The sequence below is a fragment of the Toxorhynchites rutilus genome, chromosome 3, assembly GCF_029784135.1.
Source record: "Toxorhynchites rutilus septentrionalis strain SRP chromosome 3, ASM2978413v1, whole genome shotgun sequence".
Lineage (NCBI taxonomy): Eukaryota > Metazoa > Arthropoda > Insecta > Diptera > Culicidae > Toxorhynchites > Toxorhynchites rutilus.
In genome coordinates, this window is record NC_073746.1 from 237,879,977 (window position 1) to 237,900,501 (window position 20,525).

At 35.6% G+C, this 20,525-nt stretch overlaps 1 protein-coding gene across 4 annotated transcripts in view; it reads right to left on the minus strand.

The window, feature by feature from the left end:
• Positions 1-9,288, minus strand: part of LOC129774670 (uncharacterized) — a 269,049-nt gene extending 259,761 nt beyond the window's left edge. For all 4 annotated transcript variants that reach the window (XM_055778505.1, XM_055778506.1, XM_055778504.1 and 1 more), the window contains exon 1: positions 8,457-9,288. The gene's annotated coding sequence lies outside the window, so the exon portion shown is untranslated. The remainder of the gene's footprint in view (positions 1-8,456) is intronic.
• Between the last annotated feature and the right edge of the window lie 11,237 nt (positions 9,289-20,525).

The following is a 20,525-nucleotide window of genomic DNA, read 5'->3' on the forward strand; positions in this document are numbered from 1 at the left end:
CACCAAGCAAGAAATTTGCCATATTTTACGTATTTACTACCTGCGAGGTAAAACTGCAACGAAGGCGGCCGAAAAAATTCGTGTAGTTTATGGACCCGATACTGTAACGATTCGCACAGCACAGCGTTGATTTGATCGATTTCGTTCTGGTAAAGTGGCTGTCGAAGATACACCCCGTACTGGTAGGCCAATCGTCGCGGAAACCGATAATATCGTTGAAATCATCCAAGTAGACCGGCATGTGAGCACTCGCTCGATTGGCCAGGAACTGGATATAGACTATAAGACCGTTTGGAACCATTTGCAGAAGATTGGATTCCAAAAAAAGCTAGATGTATGGGTGCCACACGAGTTGACGCAAAAAAAATCTTTTAGACCGAATCAACGCCTGCGATGCACTGCTGAAACGGAACGAACTCGACCCATTTTTGAAGAAGATGGTGGCTGGTGATGAAAAGTTGATCATGTACGACAACCTAAAGCGAAAAAAGTCGTGGTCGATGCGCGGTGAGCCGGCCCAAACCATCGCCAAGCCCGGATTGACGGCCAGGAAGGTTTTGCTGTGTGTTTGGTGGGATTGGAAAGGAATCATCCACTGCTCAACTATGGCCAGACCCTCAACTCGGTTCTCTACTGTGAGCAGCTTGACCGTTTGAAGCGGGCGATTGACCAGAAGCGGTCAGAAATGATCAATAGGAATGGTGGTGTTTTCCACCAGGACAACTCTCAGCCTCACACATCTTTGATGACCCGCCAGAAGCTACGAGAGATCGGATGGGGTGTCCTATTGCACCCACCGTATAGTCCGGACCTGGCTCCAAGTGATTATCATCTCTTCCGGTCCATGCAAAACGCTCTTGGTGGTACTAAGTTGGCCTCAGAAGAGGCTTGCGAAAACTGGCTGTCTGAGTTTTTAGCAAATAAGGAGGGGGGGTTTTATAAGGGGGGATAATGAAGTTGCCTTCTAAATGGCAACAAGTTTGCGAACAAAACGGCGCATTTGACTTAAATTTGATAATTTTAAGTATGTTAAATAAAGCGTCAAATTTCGATCAGAAATACGACATTTCTTTTTCCCCAACCCAATATTATGCAATCCACTCGTTCACCACTTCGAATATTATTTTAGAATACATCGAAATTTTTGTAATAGATTATGTTCTTCGTTACAAATAAATTTGATGAACGTCCTTTTGCGATATGATGCCTAGGACTACCAAAATATTTGAACGGAAGAATATAGCGCTATAATATAGTCCTTGACAGTGTTTTGTTTAGTTAAGTCGTTCGTGAGTTATAGTGTCGCTGAAGCGGCTCAGACGGTGGCCAAGCCCTGTACCTGTACTGCCAACAACTGGACCGCTTGAAGGCAGCACTCATGAAGAAGAGGCCATCTTTGATAAACAGAGGCCGCATTGTCTTCCATCAGGACAACGCCAGGCCACACACTTCTTTGGTGACGCGCCAGAAGCTCCGGGAGCTCGGATGGGAGGTTCTTTTGCATCCGCCGTATAGTCCGGACCTTGCACCAAGTGACTACCACCTGTTTTTGTCCATGGCGAACGAGCTAGGTAGTCAGAAGTTAGCCACAAAAGAGGCCTGTGAAAATTGGCTATCCGAGTTTTTTGCCAATAAGGAAGCGAGCTTCTATAACAGGGGTATTATGAAGTTGGCATCTCGTTGGGAACAAGTCATCGAACAAAACGGCGCATATTTGACTTAAAACAGATGATTGTAACTAATTTTATGAACAAATGAAAATTCAAAAAAAATACCGCAGGACTTTTTTGACAGCCTAATATTTGCAAAGCGGATTCCCCCAGGTACATTATTTTTGAATATTTTGGGAACAAAAATACCGCCAACTTGCATGTATACCTACAGAGCGGATTCCCACAGGTATATCGGTTTTGAAATCTGTGTTGGGGAAACCGTAAATTGGGTCAATCAAAACATGGTAGTTAAGGTGTTTAGATAACGCTTGACATTATACGTTTATTCAATTGTTCATCTCATGAAAAATAATATGTTATTAATTGTGATAGACGCGTAGAAATATATTTTCTATCAATTGATGCAAACATCTTTCCGATCTGTTAAGAAATGTTCGAGTTATAAACATTCGAGATACGGGTAGAGTTAGCACACAAATTGGCAGAACAAATGTATGGGAAAAAGGAAGTTCTTCCAGTTTTCATGAATTTAAACCATTTAGAGATTAGCGAATTGTAATGTATAGCATATCAAACAAAATTTCCGATTCAATTGGTATGCAAATCATGAGAATTCGTTCACAAAAACGTGACCTGTTCTCTGATTTGGCAACCTTCCTGAAAGACGTAGTTCTACGTCGAAACACGTTATGGATCAAAAGTCGAATGGACATTGCCTATTATTATCGAATACATTATTTAGAGGAAATGCGGTTAAAATGAACAGGGGTAATAAAATGAATCGATGTTTAAATTTCGATAATTTAACTAAAAACCAATTTATACTTCTTGATTACCCTTTTCATAGAACATATGAAGCTATTAAAGACACCCTGTTATACATGAAACTGTCGAATGTGGAAAATAATAAATAAAACAAAAAGTTCTCTCACGGTAGTGTAATTTTGCGCGCACCGTATTGGACACTCCTATACTCGCGCATAGGTCTGTGGGACCGAAAAATAAATAATTCGTTCATTTCTCAGAAAATATCAACACTACGACTTTGCGATTCTCTCTAGCTTCGTTATTCGTCGGTCGTCATCGTTTAGCGTATCGCATGTGTTGGTACAAAGGGGACGTGTGTCACTTTTTTAACACTTTCGGTCTGAGACACCGACGCGAGCATAGGAGTAACTTTTCTGGACAAGTGATTTTTTCCCTATTTTAGAATATTGTTCAATGAAATGTATAAATTATTGTTAGTGGCGTGGAATATTTATTGAATATAATGCATAAGATCATAACAGGACTATTTTTATTTGATTTTAGTCCTTTTTGTCACCGGATTGAACGGATTCATATATTAACTATTCGTCGTTAAATTATATTCGTCGTTAAATTCATAAGAGCAGAAGCAAGCAGAAATGTTTGACTTTCGAATAGTTATTCGCTAAAACAATGGTCACACATATACACACTTGTGAAAGGATTTCAATTGAGGAAGAATTGTAAACAGTAAACTTCAAACTAATCAGTGGCTTATGGTTTTTTTTTACAGTTACAGTTTCGGGTTTTCTTTAAAATGAACAATTTTGGCAAAAAAAAAACAATAAAAAGAAAAGGGAGTTCCTTGAAATCCTTTTATATCATCTTTTATGCCCCATCTAAAAAAAGACATTAATTCTTAGTTTATCAACAAATAATATTAGAAATATGCAAACTTTTTATTTCAGAACTTTTATCATCTGGTAATTATCTGGAAGGTCGTTATACATTCTTCTCCTCGATAAAAGGCCCCAAACACGCTTCAACTGCAGGAAATGTAAACAATATGTTTGTTTCGAGCGCGCAGTTATGGTATGTTCTGATTCTTACACCAATGAAACCACAATCGATAAATACATTTTTATGTTATTTCATAGCTTTTTATACTTTCATGATATTTATACATCATCATATTCAGTTGCTTTCTTTCAATCAATAACAGAAAAAAAGTCGAATTTCGTTACTTCTGTTGGAGTATAAAAAATTACTCTGCTTTGAAGAGGCTGACTATTAAAACTGAATGCAGACGGAGAAAACATATTTTCTAGCGTTTGTTCATTCAATTACACCCTCTTCTTCAAATAAAAACCAATGAAGCCTAAAAAATACACAATAGCAATACTACAGAGAAGCTCAACTTTCGGTCTGTGACACCGTGCGCGAGTATATGAGTTATGATTTTGCACGCGAGTACAGGAGGGTTGAGGAATTTCCCGTGTTATTCAACCTGATACTTTCAACAAATTATCAGTTATATATTATATAATATTCTAGAAGAGGTAAACAGATATTTTGTTTGATTTCAACGATTAATTCGCATTCAAAATTACTTTGTTTACAAAATGAGCCACCATTGGATAACGACTTACAATGTTATGTTTTCTAAAGCTGATAAACATTATCACATGTTCTTTTTTTTTTTTATCCAAAATATATATTTTATTAAGGCTCATATGGCGTCAGCCTAACGGGGCCAGGAGTTCAATATTTTGACAATGTTTGCTTAGACTATGTTAGTAATATGTAACCGATTACTCGCGGTTGACTCGAGGTTAGTATTACAAGTGTTCTCATAATTGGTATGTCGCAGTCTTCGATGCTCTGTACGTGTGCCCGACACGGGATACTTCCTATTGGGATGCAGCTGACCATTAATCAGCAACGCCCCCCTAGTCTGTACCCCATATCTAGCGTGGTGCGTCTTTCTCGACTCGAGGAATCCAGGATAGAATGGTCACTAGCCGGCGCAATCATCAGCTCGTGTAGAGTTGTCATGAGCGGTACAACCTTTGGCTCTTGTTGAATGATCAGTGGACTGCACAACCTTCGGCCCGTGCATCTGTAAAGAGTGTGTGTATGTATTGCCGCGACTAAGTAAAAGTTTATCGATCGGATAGGAGGGATATGAAACAGGGGGCACAACGAAGGAAACATCATTAAACGTTGACATCGGCGTTTCTGAGGAACAGGTATAGATGAAGCAGAAGATCAGGATCCCGGCTACCTAAGATATCCCGGACGGGGATATCCGATTGTCTGCCTTGTGCTCTCAGTGCTCTAGAGAGCTAGAGATTCAATCCCTTGAACCATGCACTCGTCGAGACCATAGGGATAATCGTGTGTAACCAACGACCGAACTCATCACCACTCCACATGCGCTGCCAACTTACGAGCGTATACTGACGAGGAATGTGGAAAAATTCATTATAAGCAATTTGCCTTTCAAAAAGTGTGCCTTCTAAAGCGCCCACCTTAGCTAGCGAGTCCGCTTTCTCATTCCCCGGAATCGAGCAATGAGAGGGAACCCATGCTAAGGTAATCTTGAATAATTTTTCGACCAAAACACTCAATAGTTGTCTTATTCTTGCTAGGAAATAAGATGAGCGTTTATCAACTTTCATTGAGCGGATTGCCTCTATTGAGCTGAGACTGTCTGAAAAAATAAAATAGTGGTCGATGGGCAATGTTTCAATGATCCCTAATGCGTAATATATCGCACCCAGTTCAGCGACATGTTGCTCTTGACGAATTTCATGCCAACTCGTCTTAGGAATTGGCAGCACCATCTCAGATAGCAGTGAAACTTTGTGGGTGTAAAAACATGGGTCATTTAAGCAGCTTTGCATACTTGAAATATTCGAAAAACAATTAGACTACTTTTTGGAAAAAGCCAATTTTTTTTCTTAATTTTTTACAAAAATTTAGAACTTAAAAACTATTATACCTACAAAAATGTTGGCAAAAGATGAAATGTAGGAAATTGTTTCAATTTTCACAAAAAATTTTGGAAATAATTTCGCTGACAAAATAGTTATTTTAAAAATTACAATTCATTTTTCTCAAAAACGTATTTTTTTAAATTCCCAAAAATATACATATAAATAGCCCTTACAATTTCCAACAAGTAGTCTATACATCGGAAGATGGGCTTTTTCATGTTTTCTTTGAAAAAAATACAACTTATCCTAATTTTTTTTTAAAGTCAAGATAGCGATATAGTGTATTTGACATATAAACTTTTGTCGAAGACATCAACTTTCTATCTTTTATAGTTTTTGGAATGTATGTAATTTTTGTATGAAGACTCCTGAAAAAAATAATGTTTTGCTCGTAATATTTCTGTGTATAAATTCTCAAGTTTGACATGTTTTTAAATAGAGATAAGTTAGCAGAGCATTTAAAATGCGATAATTTATACAAAAATATGTTACGAATTGAACATTAATAGCGTTTTTTCAAAGAAAAACATGAAAAAGTTGTTGTTTGAAAAACTTTTTCCATGTAAATGTGCCCATCGTCCGATATATGGAAATTTTAAGAGCTATTTACATCTATTTCTTTCAGTATTTTGAACGCACATGTTTTCGAGAAAAATGAATTTTAATTTTCAACATATTTTTTTTTCAATTAAATTTTTTTCCAAAAAATTTTTTCATAATTTTTAATGAAAACCAAAATAATTTCATAATTTTTTTTCAATTTTGATTGAAAAAAAAATATTTTGAAAATTAAAATTCATTTTTGTCGAAAACATATGCTTTCAAAAAAATAGATATGAATATATGCTGAAAAAAATAGATAAAAATAGCCCTTAGAATTTCCAACAAGTTTTCCATACGTCGGACGATGGGCACATTTACATGGAAAAAGTTTTTCGAACAACAACATTTGGGTTTTTTTTCTTTGAAAAAATACTATTAATGTTCAATTCGTAACATTTTTTTTTGTATAAATTATCGCAATTTACATGCTCTGCTAACTTTCCCTATTTGGAAACATGTCAAGAACATGTCAAACGTGAGAATTTAAACACAAAAATGTTACGAGCAAAACATTATTTTTTCAGAAGTCTTCATACAAAAATGAGTTATATTCCAAAAACTATAACAGATATAAAGTTGACGTCTACGACAAAAGTTCACATTTTAATAAGATCTAAAACATTGTCGAATACACTATATCGCTATCTTGACTTGAATTAAGATTAGTTGTATTTTTTCAAAAAATATATAAAAAAGTTTTTGTTGGAAAAACTTTTTCCCTGTAAAAGTGCTCATCTTTCGATTAATTGTTGGAAACTTTAAAGGCTATTCATAAATATATTTTTGGGAATTTTAAAAAAATACGTTTTCGAAAAAAAATAATTTTAATTTTTAAAATAACTTTTTTTTCAGCGAAATTTTTTTCCAAAAAATTTTTGGCATTTTTTCGTAGAAATTTAAACTATTTCCCACATTTCATCTTTTGACATGAATTTTGTAGGTATCATAGTTTTTAAGTTATAAATTTTTGTAAAAATTTAAGAAAAAAAAACAATTTTTTTTCCAATAACTTGTCTAATTATTTTTCGAATATTTCAAGTGTGCAAAGTTGCTTTAATGGCCCATGTTTTAACATCCACAACGTTTCACTGCTATCTGAGATGGTGCTGCCAACGGCCAGTCGAGTTGGCATGAAATTTGTCTCTTCTAGGTGTTCTTTTTGTGACTTTGATTCTGGAAAAAATATACCACTCCAACCAAAACCCAGCTTATTTATGTAAAACGTTGTGTTTTATTACTACGTTTTTACTACGTATTAATATATTTCAATTACGACTCTAAGTGAATATACCCAGCTTATCTCATACATGTTCCTACTATTGAAATAATGATTTAAACAAATCTAGATAAGAAACAACACATGAATCTATCCCATTCCCATTGTTTTTATTACCACCTCCATGTGATCATTTTGACCGCACACTAAAAATATGTTCGATTTGACGACTTTTTTTTCTGTCAATGAAAAATGTACTATTTTTATTTTTCATAGTGAAAAACGTCTTGAACAACACTTAGTTAGGTTAGAATATTCTTCGGAAAACGGGGATTGTAACGGTAGGTGGGCGCAGTAAAAGGACATATTCCTCAGGGTGTTCATTTTATCACCACACATTTTTCGTACAAACAAGAAAAAACGAACATGGCAAGTCTAAACACACGTAGTCATTCACCGAAACTATGATTTTTTTCAGGATTTTGCAGGAAATTAACTCAAAGCTGCCATGAAATAAAATTTGGTGTCGAAACGGTTATTGTGTCTCAGTTGTGATATAATAATATTGAGGCACTGAATATAAAACGAATGCATATACTAAGACACTATTTACACAGTGTGTCAATCAAGTTCCGGGCAATCAGAGATCAAAACTTCTTTTATTTTGATTGTCAAATAATAAACATTCAGGTGTTTTCAGTAAAACGTCTTCGTTGAAATCCTCACATGAAACAAAGAGCAGTGATTAAATTTAACGCGAAACTTGATTAGAGTGCATCAGAAACATTGCAGTGGATGAGAGATGTGTGCAGCAATGATTGTTTATCTAAACAAGAATTTTCCATCAATATTTTTTGGAAGGAGGAAAGAAAACAACAGGTTACATATCACTGATCGTACATAAATTTTTGTATCGAAACCACGTCTGTATTCTACATAATCCGTCGTATTCACCTGATTAGGCACATTGTGACTTTTACATTTTTTCAAACATTAAGGCTTCAACCGAAGCAATGAGCACCATTTTTCAAAATGAGCTAGAGCACGCATCGAATTCGTTATTAAATCGATGTATTGAAGCTACAGGAAATAACTTTGAATAATAAAATAATCAAATATCAAAATAACTTATTTAAAAAAGATCATTTTTTCTACCGATTCTCGAGCCTAATTGACACATTCTATATTTGTAAGAAGAAACAAAAACCTATATATTACCTTTGATCCCTTTTGTAAAAATTGTAACTTAAAACCGAATTCCACGAGCAGTGTGCGAGGAAACTATAGCAGCTTTATTCTTCGAAAGCGGCGAACTTTATTTGTATTTTCACGTTACTCAGTATCACTCAGCATCGACGCATTATTTCACTTGAAAGCTATATCTGTGCCACATATCTGTAAGTTAACCACCACACAACAGAACACATCGGCACATCCGTCACTTATGCAGTACATGAATCGTTGATCACCAAGGCAACGGGAACTTATTTTTCTTTCATAAACAAACCCCGGAGATAAACAGCACTTGTCGCGTCAGTTAGGTACATGCGCACTTGCATTATTATTCACATGTTAATGCCTTCTTTTCAAACGACGGTTGGTAACCAAATGCTGCACAATCACACCCACATATTCTCACGGCACCACAATGCATACCGGCACTTACCGGGGCTTACGAACGTTATCAAAAATTGCCGCTGTCAAAGTTGTCAAATTCAATGCACACTACTGAACACTATATTGCGCTGAGAACCGTTTCAAATGTCACTGACTTACGACCTTTTCTCCTTCAATGGTATTCTCTAGCAACAGTGAATCGATCAAATTTCCATTCCACTTCCTTTCCGGACTGTGAGCCGAGAGCCTCGCAGGGCTTCCGAGAGTTTCCGGTGGCCGTAAATCTTCACTGAAGGAAGCAATGCAACCGTCAGACGCGCGCGCTTTTCCCCCACACACGATCAAATCGAGACCCCAGTTTGGGTTTGCGTGGAACCCTCCGATCAATGTTTGCGCGTTTGACCGTCGACGCTGGGTACGGCATACCACCTCCGCTTTGGCATACAGCTGATAGCATACTGACTTGCTGACTTCATAGTTTGGGAGCATAAGCTTTTTTTTTTTTGTTTTTTCTTCTTCCCTTTTGTTCCATCCGCTGGCTGTTATTTTCTGTTTATTGTTTCAATGCTCACCGCATAATGTTTATACCGTGTGTATGATGTTAAGAATATATTTGCCGGCACGATCATTCTGAGATCGAGATCATTGTCTCTATGCCTTTTTGTGGCATTTTTTTGTAATTTTTGAATTCGTATATAATTTTTGTGATTATTAGAACATTCAGTATTTGAACTGATTAAATTTGAAATAGATGCTTTGGGGTTTCAGATAGTTTTATTGTATCTGTAGTTATATCAATATTATACTATATTGGATAACTTCTGTCCGTCTTACCAACCCCTTCGCATTGAAAAAAATATCTTGAGTCATGATAGTCAGTTTAATTGCGGAAAAAATATTCACCCCTATTCTGTATTTCGAACGACTTGATAATATTCCATTCTGTATTGACGAATTTACGTTAGAATTGCAACCAGATGGCGCCGCGAGTAAAATGATGATGTTTTGTTTTTTTTTGGTGTGGAATTGGTTTGATTTGTTTTGAAAAATCAGAAATTTTCTGCAAATTTCCCGGATTCAAATATTCTTTCTACATTGAAAACGTTAGAAAATCATCATTTTACATTGTTTCATTCAAAACATATGACGAATGATAGGTATAGGTGTTATAATTTACATTTTTTTCACTGAGCAAATTATGAGTGGCATTTGTTGCGCTTCAAATATTGCAGATCCTTATCGTATCGGCCGAAAGGAAGCCCCTGCATAATCAATGATATGAACCAACTTGATTGCGATATCGATTGCATCGTCATTATTCACAGTTTGAGCTTCTGAAAAATGTCCGGAAGTTAGTACACATAACCTATATTCACTATCAAACATCAAACACATTTTGAAGATAATCTATGACTATGAGGTCCAATCGGGTGTTGAGACCATTGTAAATAGACAAAAATATTATTTTCTTACCAATGGAAATTAATGAAAATAATCAAGACCGAATCGCGCTTTCAAGTGCGCAGAATAAACAAACATCATCACTTTTGTAGTTCTGAGCTCTAATGTAGGTGTCGCATGTGCTGATTCAGCTTTGCGTGAATTCGTAAATTCGGAGACATGTTGAATGTTTGATCAGGTCCATGCAAGATTTTATATTTCACTTAGAACTGCTTAGGTTCGAGTCTATCATGGAGAGGAACTAGAGACATCGGTTAATCGTCCGATTAATTCAAACAATCGAATATCTGCAATTTTAATCGAATAATTTTGTATCGAATAATGGAAAATCAAAATATGAATACATCGAATAATAATCACAGTAATCGCGATTAATGAAAAAGGGAACCATTTTTCAAAAAAATACAGTGCCAAAATTCGTTTAACCATCATGGTGTTCTGTCGAAGTTCATCGAATATACTAAACCATTTACGGTTTGAAGCATGAAAATAATTCCCTGGTGGTGGAGGAGACTGGGAAGAAGAATCCAGTGTATGCAGGAATAAAAAGCGGAATTGAAGGAGATGGTCTAAGCTATCATACTAGTGGTCAATGATTCTATAAATATACTTCTTTTGAACTAGTAGTTATAGGGACCAGAAATTTTCAAACAAATCTGCCATTTCAACTACATTTGAAGAACAGGTAATTTTGAACAGAAAAAATTGTATGTTGATGCAATAAAAATATTGTGCATCATTTTCATGATGTCAAACGTCCGCAAAAAAATCATTAAATGGTAAATTTATCAATATATACTGAAACACCATTTCACGCAAAAACCATTATTCTGCACGATGTTTATTTTAAAATTAGGGGCTTTCCACATACCACGTGGACAACTGTAGGGGGGCAGGGGTTACGGAAATGTACACGCTTGTGGTTTAAATAACGTGCACGTGGATACATAAATCTTTTCTTAAGTCTTTTTGAACTTTATGCCCACCCTGAGTACTCTGTATTCATCAATAAAAAGACTGAATTGCCTGAGAGTGCTGCCCGGTCAAACATCCTTATTTTTCATATGACTGAAATTCTTCCCTGAGATGTATATTCTGAAAGAAACACACATGAACTGGGATCGATCTTTTTTTCCAATCGGTAATAGAGGACCATCAATTCCGTCAGCGCCCTCGAAGCGCTTCTAAGACTCCACCCGCCTTGCTCACCAGATATTGCATCTTTAGATTATCAACTATTAGGATTCCTGTAAGAACTCACTATTTACCATTAAAAGTGAGAGGATGGAATTCTCAAGTTGCGTGAAGGATGCTGAAGTACTGTGCAAAAAAACGGTGCATCTATAATCGAATAAATTTATGTCTATAAAAAAAACTATTCCGAAACCACGATCACGAATGTACAATGTCGACATTTAGTCGCGAAATCCAGGTTTTGAGACATATGACTTTCTACTACGATAGATCAGCAGGCCTGAAGTCAATCTGAAATTAAGATAATTTGAATGGAATTTTGGTTTGGTGTTATTTGATTACTTCAAGCACGTAGTCCTGTCTACGACTTAACTACTATGATATTCCTGCTAGAATTGATCATCATAATATAAAATCATAATTAGACCTAATTAGATAGAATACATATTTGATACATATTTGAAAATTAAATTTTAATTAATACCTTTTATTTCCAAAGTGTGTTCAATCCACCAATTCATTGTCATTATCCCATCCCAAAAACGGAGCACAACGCTTAATACAGTGAATGCTTGATTTCATTGTCTGATTTTGTTAAAATTTGTTTGGTAGAAAATAAAGAGCTTCCCTGACAATTTTGAATAAAATCGAAGCATTTAAAACAAACCGTTACTATTAATAAGGTTGAAATGAAATTTTACCGAAAAATATAGAAATTTCTTGATTTTGTTCCAAAAACTAGAGAAATGTCCACGCTTGTCCGCGGAATGGGAGGAGGGTATCTGAAATCATGCATTTTCAGTCCACGTGGTATGTGGACAGACCCTTATATTGAATGTAACTTTTAAAAGTATGGCATCATAATATTTTTTTTATTATAAACGTCTGTTCATTTTGATTACAAGAAAAAATATTCGCTCGATCAATCAAATACCGAAAGACAATTATTCGAATGAAACGAATATTTAAATAATAAAGGAAAAATCTAGACAACTCTAAGAGCAACTACAAAATGTGGCAGAAGTGCTCGATGCTTCAATAAGTCTCATCTAATAATCCGAAAATAATTTAAATTCTCTCGCGCCACGTTTTAGTCTTTCTATCTTGCGCCACGTTCTTCACATAGTATTCCGTTCGTTCTCTCACCGTTTCCTTCGATGTTTTCGTTCGCTCATTACGTTTCCCGCTTTATTTTCCAGTTTCACTTGTTTCTCTCTCGTAATTCATTTATTTTCTCAGTCCATTTTCTCGCTAGATCGCCACGCCAAAACAAACCGACAGAGGAACGTGGATAAAATGGGAGAGAGAGAGAGAACAAAAAGCACACTCAACAATAGAGTTCTTTCTTCTGGAACGCTTTTCCCATCCATTTATGTGCTTCAGTTTCTCTCCGGTGTGTTTATTTTAGTTTTATGAGGTTTTCATTATTATTAGCTTGAACCTGCCGCTGCGTCGAGACGCGCGTCCACTTCGCCCATCGTCACGCTAGCGGGGCATCAGCTTGGGCCCTAACGGCGGCGGCAGTTCAAAGTTCTACTAGCACTTGTTCCCTGATGGCAAATTGGTATCCAAAGTATGTTTCTTGTGTCTTCTGTCCGCGTACAATGTAGGCATGCGAAACATTCCGTTGGATGTGGGTGTAATTGCTGTTTTAATAATTAGTAACTCATGTTTTTTTTTGTTTTCTTGTGAGTTGATAAAAATATATTACGGGTACATATCATAATTATGACATAGTATAACAGCTTCAAATAGTACTAAACAAAATAAAGTGCACTAATATTTTTGAGCATTCTTGATATTCTGGAAGTTAATAGCAGAAAATCATTCAAAATGTTCCAACGGAACTTCTCTGCGTTACCAAAATTGATGTTGTGCAGAGAATTAAAATGATGGATTATTCGAAACGGAATTTCTTAGGATTGTTCATTTATCGGTAAACAAAACAAAGCACGCGTTATAGTTTTAAACACAAATTGCAAGCGCAGTTGAAGTGTGCAACGAGATTTTCAATATGTCGAGGTATCCTCTTTTGTCAACATTCTGATCTAAAATGAACCATAAGTTTTCTATTGAATTTAGACCCGAACCATTCCAATAGTATGATACGCGAAGCAAAACGTATAAAAATTCATTTTTTTGAGTGATTCGGTTTTTTTCATTTTTGCTATCTCAAACAATAAACCTAACTGATACCTGACATCGTCATAATTTCCATTCAGATTCACACCTAACCTATCAACCAGCATGGGATAGTTGACGCTTGCGAACGCAACAACTGAGCGGTATAAAAACGGGTGAGAATTGCGCAGCCACGCGTGCCGGAAACATAGACGCAGAAGCGCTAACAACATCGATAATGTGAGTCTAGGCGCTAGTGTGAAGCGCAACAAATATTATATCATCATTAGATCTACCATTTTTGTAGCAGAAACACCCTCAAGCAAATAACATCATAATCGAAGTGCACAGTAATGGTTTCACCTCGTGGCAATCAAATACCTTTTTCAATATGATTTGATGGAAAAATACAGGGATTAGTATTTTTTATTAGAAAATAGTTGGCTTATAACTTATAACAATTTGATAATAATCACAATTCAAGAGCTTATATTAGGTGTACCGGTGAGATTCTTCGGTTTTACAACAGATGGCGTAACTTGATTATCATTCCAGTGAATCAAATTTCCAGACATTTGTTGGAAAGCTACTGTCATTGCGCGTTTTTTTCAGTGTATGTCAAAAAGTTGAAGCGTAAACAACATAGTTTTTTGCCACTTCGAATATGTCGAATTTGGTACCAACGAGAGTATTTTTACGGGGAGTGTTACTTCAATACTTCAATATGAAGAAAAAAGCTGCGGAAAGTCATCGCATTTTGGTGGAAATTTATGGTGACCATGCTCCAACTGAGCGAACGTGTCAGACGTAGTTTGCACGGTTTAAAAGTGGTCATTTTGGTAATTATGAATTGAAGCCACGAGACGTCGAACGCCGTTTTTTCACGTGTGAACAACTATTCCAACAGCATAAAAGAAAGGGTTTTTTGCGTCGAATCGTTACTGGCGATGAAAAGTGGGTCCATTACGACAATCCTAAACGTCGGCCAACGTATGGATACCCCATCAACATCATCAACATCGACGGCCGCGCGGAATATTCAGGGCCACAATGTTATGCTGTCTATATGGTGGGACCAGTTGGGTGTGGTGTACTATGAGCTACTAAAACCGAATGAAACCATTACGGGGGACCTCTACCGACGACAATTGATGCATTTGAGCCCTGCACTAAAGGAAAAACGGCCACAATACGAACAAAGATACGATAAAAATATTTTGCAGCACGACAATGCTCGGCCGCATGTCGCGAAACCGGTCAAAACATACTTGGAAACGCTGAAATGGGAGTTTCTATCCCACCCGCCGTATTCTCCAGACATTGCTCCTTCCAATTACTACCTTTTTCGATCGATGCAACATGGCCTGGTTGACCAGCACTTCTCCAATTTTGATGAAGTCAAAAATTGGGTCGATTCGTGGTTAGCCGACAAACCGGCCGAAAGGGATCCGTGAATTGTCAGAAAGATGATAAAAAGTTGTGACCATCGATGGGCAATACTTTGAATATTCAGATTTTAACCATTTTTGCAGAATAAAGCATTAAGTTTTGGAAAAAAGAAGAAACTTACCGGTACTCCTATTATTTTTTCTTGAAAGTTGAGGAAAGCTTTTTTACATAACATATCCAATGATCAGATATGTGATTTTTTTCGTTTTAGAGTTATTATATGTCCGAAAAATAATTTTTCCACTTTTTTTTCCAAAAATGACTTCAAAAATTTATAACTTTTGAACTACTGAACCGATTCAGATGATCGACATAAAATTGAAGCCAATTAGCTAATCTTTAATAAGCTAAAAAAAACATTACACATGCGAAAATATTAAATTCTAGTCGCATAGATCTAGCCTAGTCGCATAGGGATATTGAACGGAGATTAAGCACAAGTTAACTTTGAAAATCATAACTCAAAAACGATAAAGATCACATTACTGATTTTTGGATATAAAACCTCAGTTTCTAAGAAAAAATACCATAGAAACCATTAAAAACAAATACAATTAATAATTACGGAAACAAAATCTAATTTATTTCCAGGTGTGATTTTTTAAAAGATGAATAGTTCATTATCTTTAATTTGATACGTCGATTAATTGAATCGGTCCTGTGGTTGAAAAGTTATGACTTTTTTTAAAAAAAAAGTGCACCCGTGACCGAGTGGTTAGCGTCTCACATTATCATGCCGGGTGTTCAGGTTCGATTCCCGTTCTGGCCGGAGGACTTTTCGTCAAAGAAATTTCCTTCGACTTGCACTGCGGTAACGCGTATTCTAGAGCTTGCCCCTCAGAATACATTCAAGGCGTGTTATTTGGCTTAAGAAATCTCAACTAAGTATTATTATATGACGTTAATTAATTCATAGGTAGAGACGGCAAAAGTTCCACAGGGAACGTAAATGCCATTCAAGAGACTTTTAAAAAAAAGATATTTTGAGAAATAATAGATTTTTCGAACCATCGATTAAATTCGAAAAATCATAACACAAAAACGATAAAAATGACATCGCTTGTTTTTGGATATGTTACGTAAAAAACATTCAAGAAAACAGCAAGTAACAACAGCTTTCAAAAAAAATATAAAAATAGATCGCACCTTCTAGTCCGAAGCTATGTAAACTACAGAAAAACAAATACAATCAATAAATACGAGAATAAAATACAAATTTTTCGCAAGTGCGCAATATTTTTCCAAAATTCATCTGAATCGATTCAATAGTTCAAAAGTTATGAATTTTTGAAAAAAAGACATTTTTGGAAAAAGGGGAAAAAATTGGTTTTTCGGACCACCCAAAAATGGAAATGGACGCCCTAACGAAAAAATACGGGTCTAACATTATAATTTTTAAACGGTTTTATTTAACGTGCCCTGTAATATGTTTGTATGTTTGTATGTTTGTAGCATGTTTGTCTGTAGCGCTGACCCACATTAGTAGAAATTTCACCCCCATTCTGTTGACCGGTTGATCTGAAATTTGAAACACACCTTTATCTCTGTAGTCATTATAAAAATGCGTATTTCATGATCTCAAAAATCCAAGATGGCGGCCGCTACAAAATAGCGGATCACATATTTTCTCAAAACCTTATCGATATGGGTTTTCCAAAACCCCATCAATATAGGTATCAAATGGAAGGGCTTGACTAGTAGAATTCAGTTATTTATGAAAAAAGCAAATCCAAGATGACTGCCACTACAATATGGCGGACTACTTTTTTTTTCAAAACTCCTTTAATATGAATATCAAATGAAAGTGCTTGAACAGCAGCACACAGTTATTTATGAAAAATACAAATCCAAGATGGCTTCCACTACAAAATGGCGGAATACATATTTTCTCAAAACCTCATTAATGTGGGTATCAAATGAGAAGGCTTGACTAGTAAAACATGGTTATCTATGAAAAATACAAATCCAAGATGACTGCCACTACCAAATGGTGGATTACATATTATGTCAAAACCCCATTAATGTGGGTATCAAATGAAAGGGTTTGACTAATAGAGCACAGTTATTTATGAAAACTGCAAATCCAAGATGGCTGCCAGTACCAAATGGCGGACATATTTTACATATATTACATATTTTCTCAAACCCCCATTAATATGGGTAAAAGAGCTTGAACAGATGATCACAGTAGATCATGAAAAATCCAAATCTAAGGTGGCCGCAATCACAAAATAGCAAATTACTTTATTAAACGGTTTTATCCAGCTTGAACTCTTTGTATGTATGTATGTTTGTATGTCGGTAGGGTTGTCCCACATTAATAGAAATTTGGCCAATAGGAACAAACCGAATTCATAAAACACCTTTATCTCTGCTGTCATTTCAAAACTGCTTATCTTGAAAAATCCAATTTGGCCGCCGCTACAAAATAGCTGATTCCATATCATCTTAAAAAAAGGTTGATTGAGATATGTGTATCAAACGAACGAACTTAACTTGGAGAACACACTATGTATGTTTGCAATCCACTCAATGTCGATATAAAATGAAATGATTTGACTAACAAAATACAATACAATGGTTTTATTGTAAAGAAATATTCTAAAGAAACAGATAATGTACTAAAAACTAGAAAATAAAATGAGTAAAAAAAACTTTTATAATGTACTAAAAGCTAGAAAATAATTAGGCAACTAGCAGTTAGCAGTTATCACACCTCTTCTTCATTAGTCTAGGGCATTGATAAGACTAAAATAAAATCGTAGGGCACGTTGGATTTCCATTATCCACAATTAGCGACTTCATCATATGTCCCATGATTTTATTTTAGTCTTATTAATGCTTATTAGACTGCTAACTGCAACTTGCCTAATTATGTTTTAGCTTTTAGTACATTATTATGTTTAATCACAATGAAACCGTTGAACTTAGAAAGTTTTTTTACTCATTTTACTTGAAAAAGTCATTTTTGGAAAAAGAAGAAAAAATGATTTTGTTAACCATCGGGTAACTTTGAAAAATCATAACTTAAAAACGATTAAAATCACATCTCCGAATTTAGGATAAGTTATGTAAAAAGCAAGGTCAAGAAAAAAAAATTTGCCCTTTTCAAAAAGTCTTAGTCAAATTTTTTTGCTATCTGCTATCTGAGATGGTGTTGCCAATTCCTAAGACGAGTTGGCATGAAATTCGTCATTTGTAAGATGGATAAGGAATTATCGAACATAATTCATTTGTAATTTCCATATTATCCCGAACATGCTTATTTTCTTCTCTGTTTTGGTGAAACTTCTTCGGCGTGAAGAATGTAATCTTATGGCTACACTTGAAACCACGCAACACAACACAGTAACTACCGGATTCCAACCTTCTGAACCCGCCGTTATTCAAACATTTTTCTGCATCTTCAAGTGCGACAGGGCAAACGCAGTTAGCTATGTATGAAGCGATCACTACTACTAATAGGCTGTCTTGCGTAAAAATGATGGTTCAATGTTTTCTGCTGAACAAAGGCGATGAAAACGATAGTAAACACACACACACACACGAGCGCGCGCGCGACCAAAAACAAACAATGCCATGAAGCGCAAATTCTTCCGGATCAAAATAGGATACACGGAGACCATTTTTTTTTTCTATTCTCCCGAGGAAAACGTTAATCGTCCTGTCCACTCTTTATTCTCAATCATTGCCTAAAATCAATTATCGCAAGAAATTTGTCCATAAATTCTGAAACTAAACGTACAGGCCATAGATCCTCCGGTTTTGAAGCTGGCAGCATCTTATAACAGAATACCGCAATACAGTTATAGATGGTCATTCTTTCAGCCACGACCTATTTTTCCTCCATATTTGGTAGGATAAAATAATTAATTTTGCTCATGAAGTAAATATCTGTTTTATTTTAATCAAATTCAACTATCACAAACAGTTAATCCGCTACTTCTTGTCAACGGTTCAAAAATGTGAATGCTGTGTAATCAATACTTCAGCATCAGTAAATGGAATTCACGATAATTATTTTTCAAGGGAAAAGATAAAATTCTCCTCAAAAAGACGCATTGAAAAAAAATGAGTCGAATTGAGTGAAAATAGAATTATGGAAGGTTTAAACTTTCCCAGTTCACAGCTCACAATTTGTTGAATAAACTTCTTGTAAGGATGACCAGCGTGTAACACAATTTCCCAGCTGCGTTGGCGGCTACGAAATTTATCCGACAAGAAATATATTACAAAAATGTTGGAATCTTTCCCGTTGAATCGCTCTATACGTAGTGTTTTAAATACTTTTAACGAAATCCGAGAAAATATTGCTAGCTTCGACTACTTCCGCTATGTATACTAATTCCATTGTATTCTGATTCGGGTTCCAGGGTATATGACGAGTGATTCCCGAAAAGGAAAAGAAAATAACCGCAGAGAAAAAATGGGTGAGTTATATCTATGATATAACCGCAAGATTGACGTGGGACTACCGTTGGCTTAGTAATCATTTGTTTGTATTGATAGAATGAAACAATTTACGAATTCAATTGAATTCAACGTATTTGCTTTGTAAGTAAATTATTTGACCAATACCATATAACATCAATTCATGTATTGTAATAGGTTGTGTTCTTCGTTACAAGTAAATTTGATGACAGCATTTTGCCTAATCATCAAACGGTATGCGCAGAAAATCAGTGAGCAGAAAATATGAAGGTATATCTTCCAATACAATCTTGAATAACCGAGCCAAAGCGTTATATTCGTACCCGCTTTTGTAGTCCGTGTTAGATACACATTCCGGAATGCGCAAAAGTACATGCGAGTACAGAAGTACCCTCGGCTTGCATGAATCAAAAACTTCAACTTCTATTTTTTATACTACAGAGGCTTTAAACTTGAAAGTTCATTCGCCTCTAACATCTGAAAAGACGCTCCTCAGTTTAGAAGTCCGTGTTGGGCACACAGGCAAGAGAGTATAAAAGTACTTGCCGCTCGCATGTATTTTCAAAGCAGATTTCCCCAGGCACCTCGGTTTTTAATTCCGTGTTAGGAAAACACATTTCGGTGCGAACAAAAACGTTCCCAACATGTGTGTACCGTTTTGTCTCATATTCTGAACACTTAAGCTGTAAACAGTGTCTCATTACTCAAAATGGTACTCTTTCGCGAAATTATTTTGATTTTTAGATACAGTAGAGCCTTCTTTTTCATTTGACTATAGTAAAATTGATTTAAAAATTCATGGCGAAAAACTAAAAATATGTTTAATCACTTTTGTCTCAAATTCCGAACACCATTTTTGTCACTGACTCAAATTCCGAACAGCAAAAATGCATTTTTTTTAAAATCATAACTTTCGAACTACTGAACCGATTCATATGATCGATATATCAAATTAAAGTCAATTGGCTAGTCTTTTATCGAAAAATTGAAAGTTGTTTGGAACTCGGTTGTATC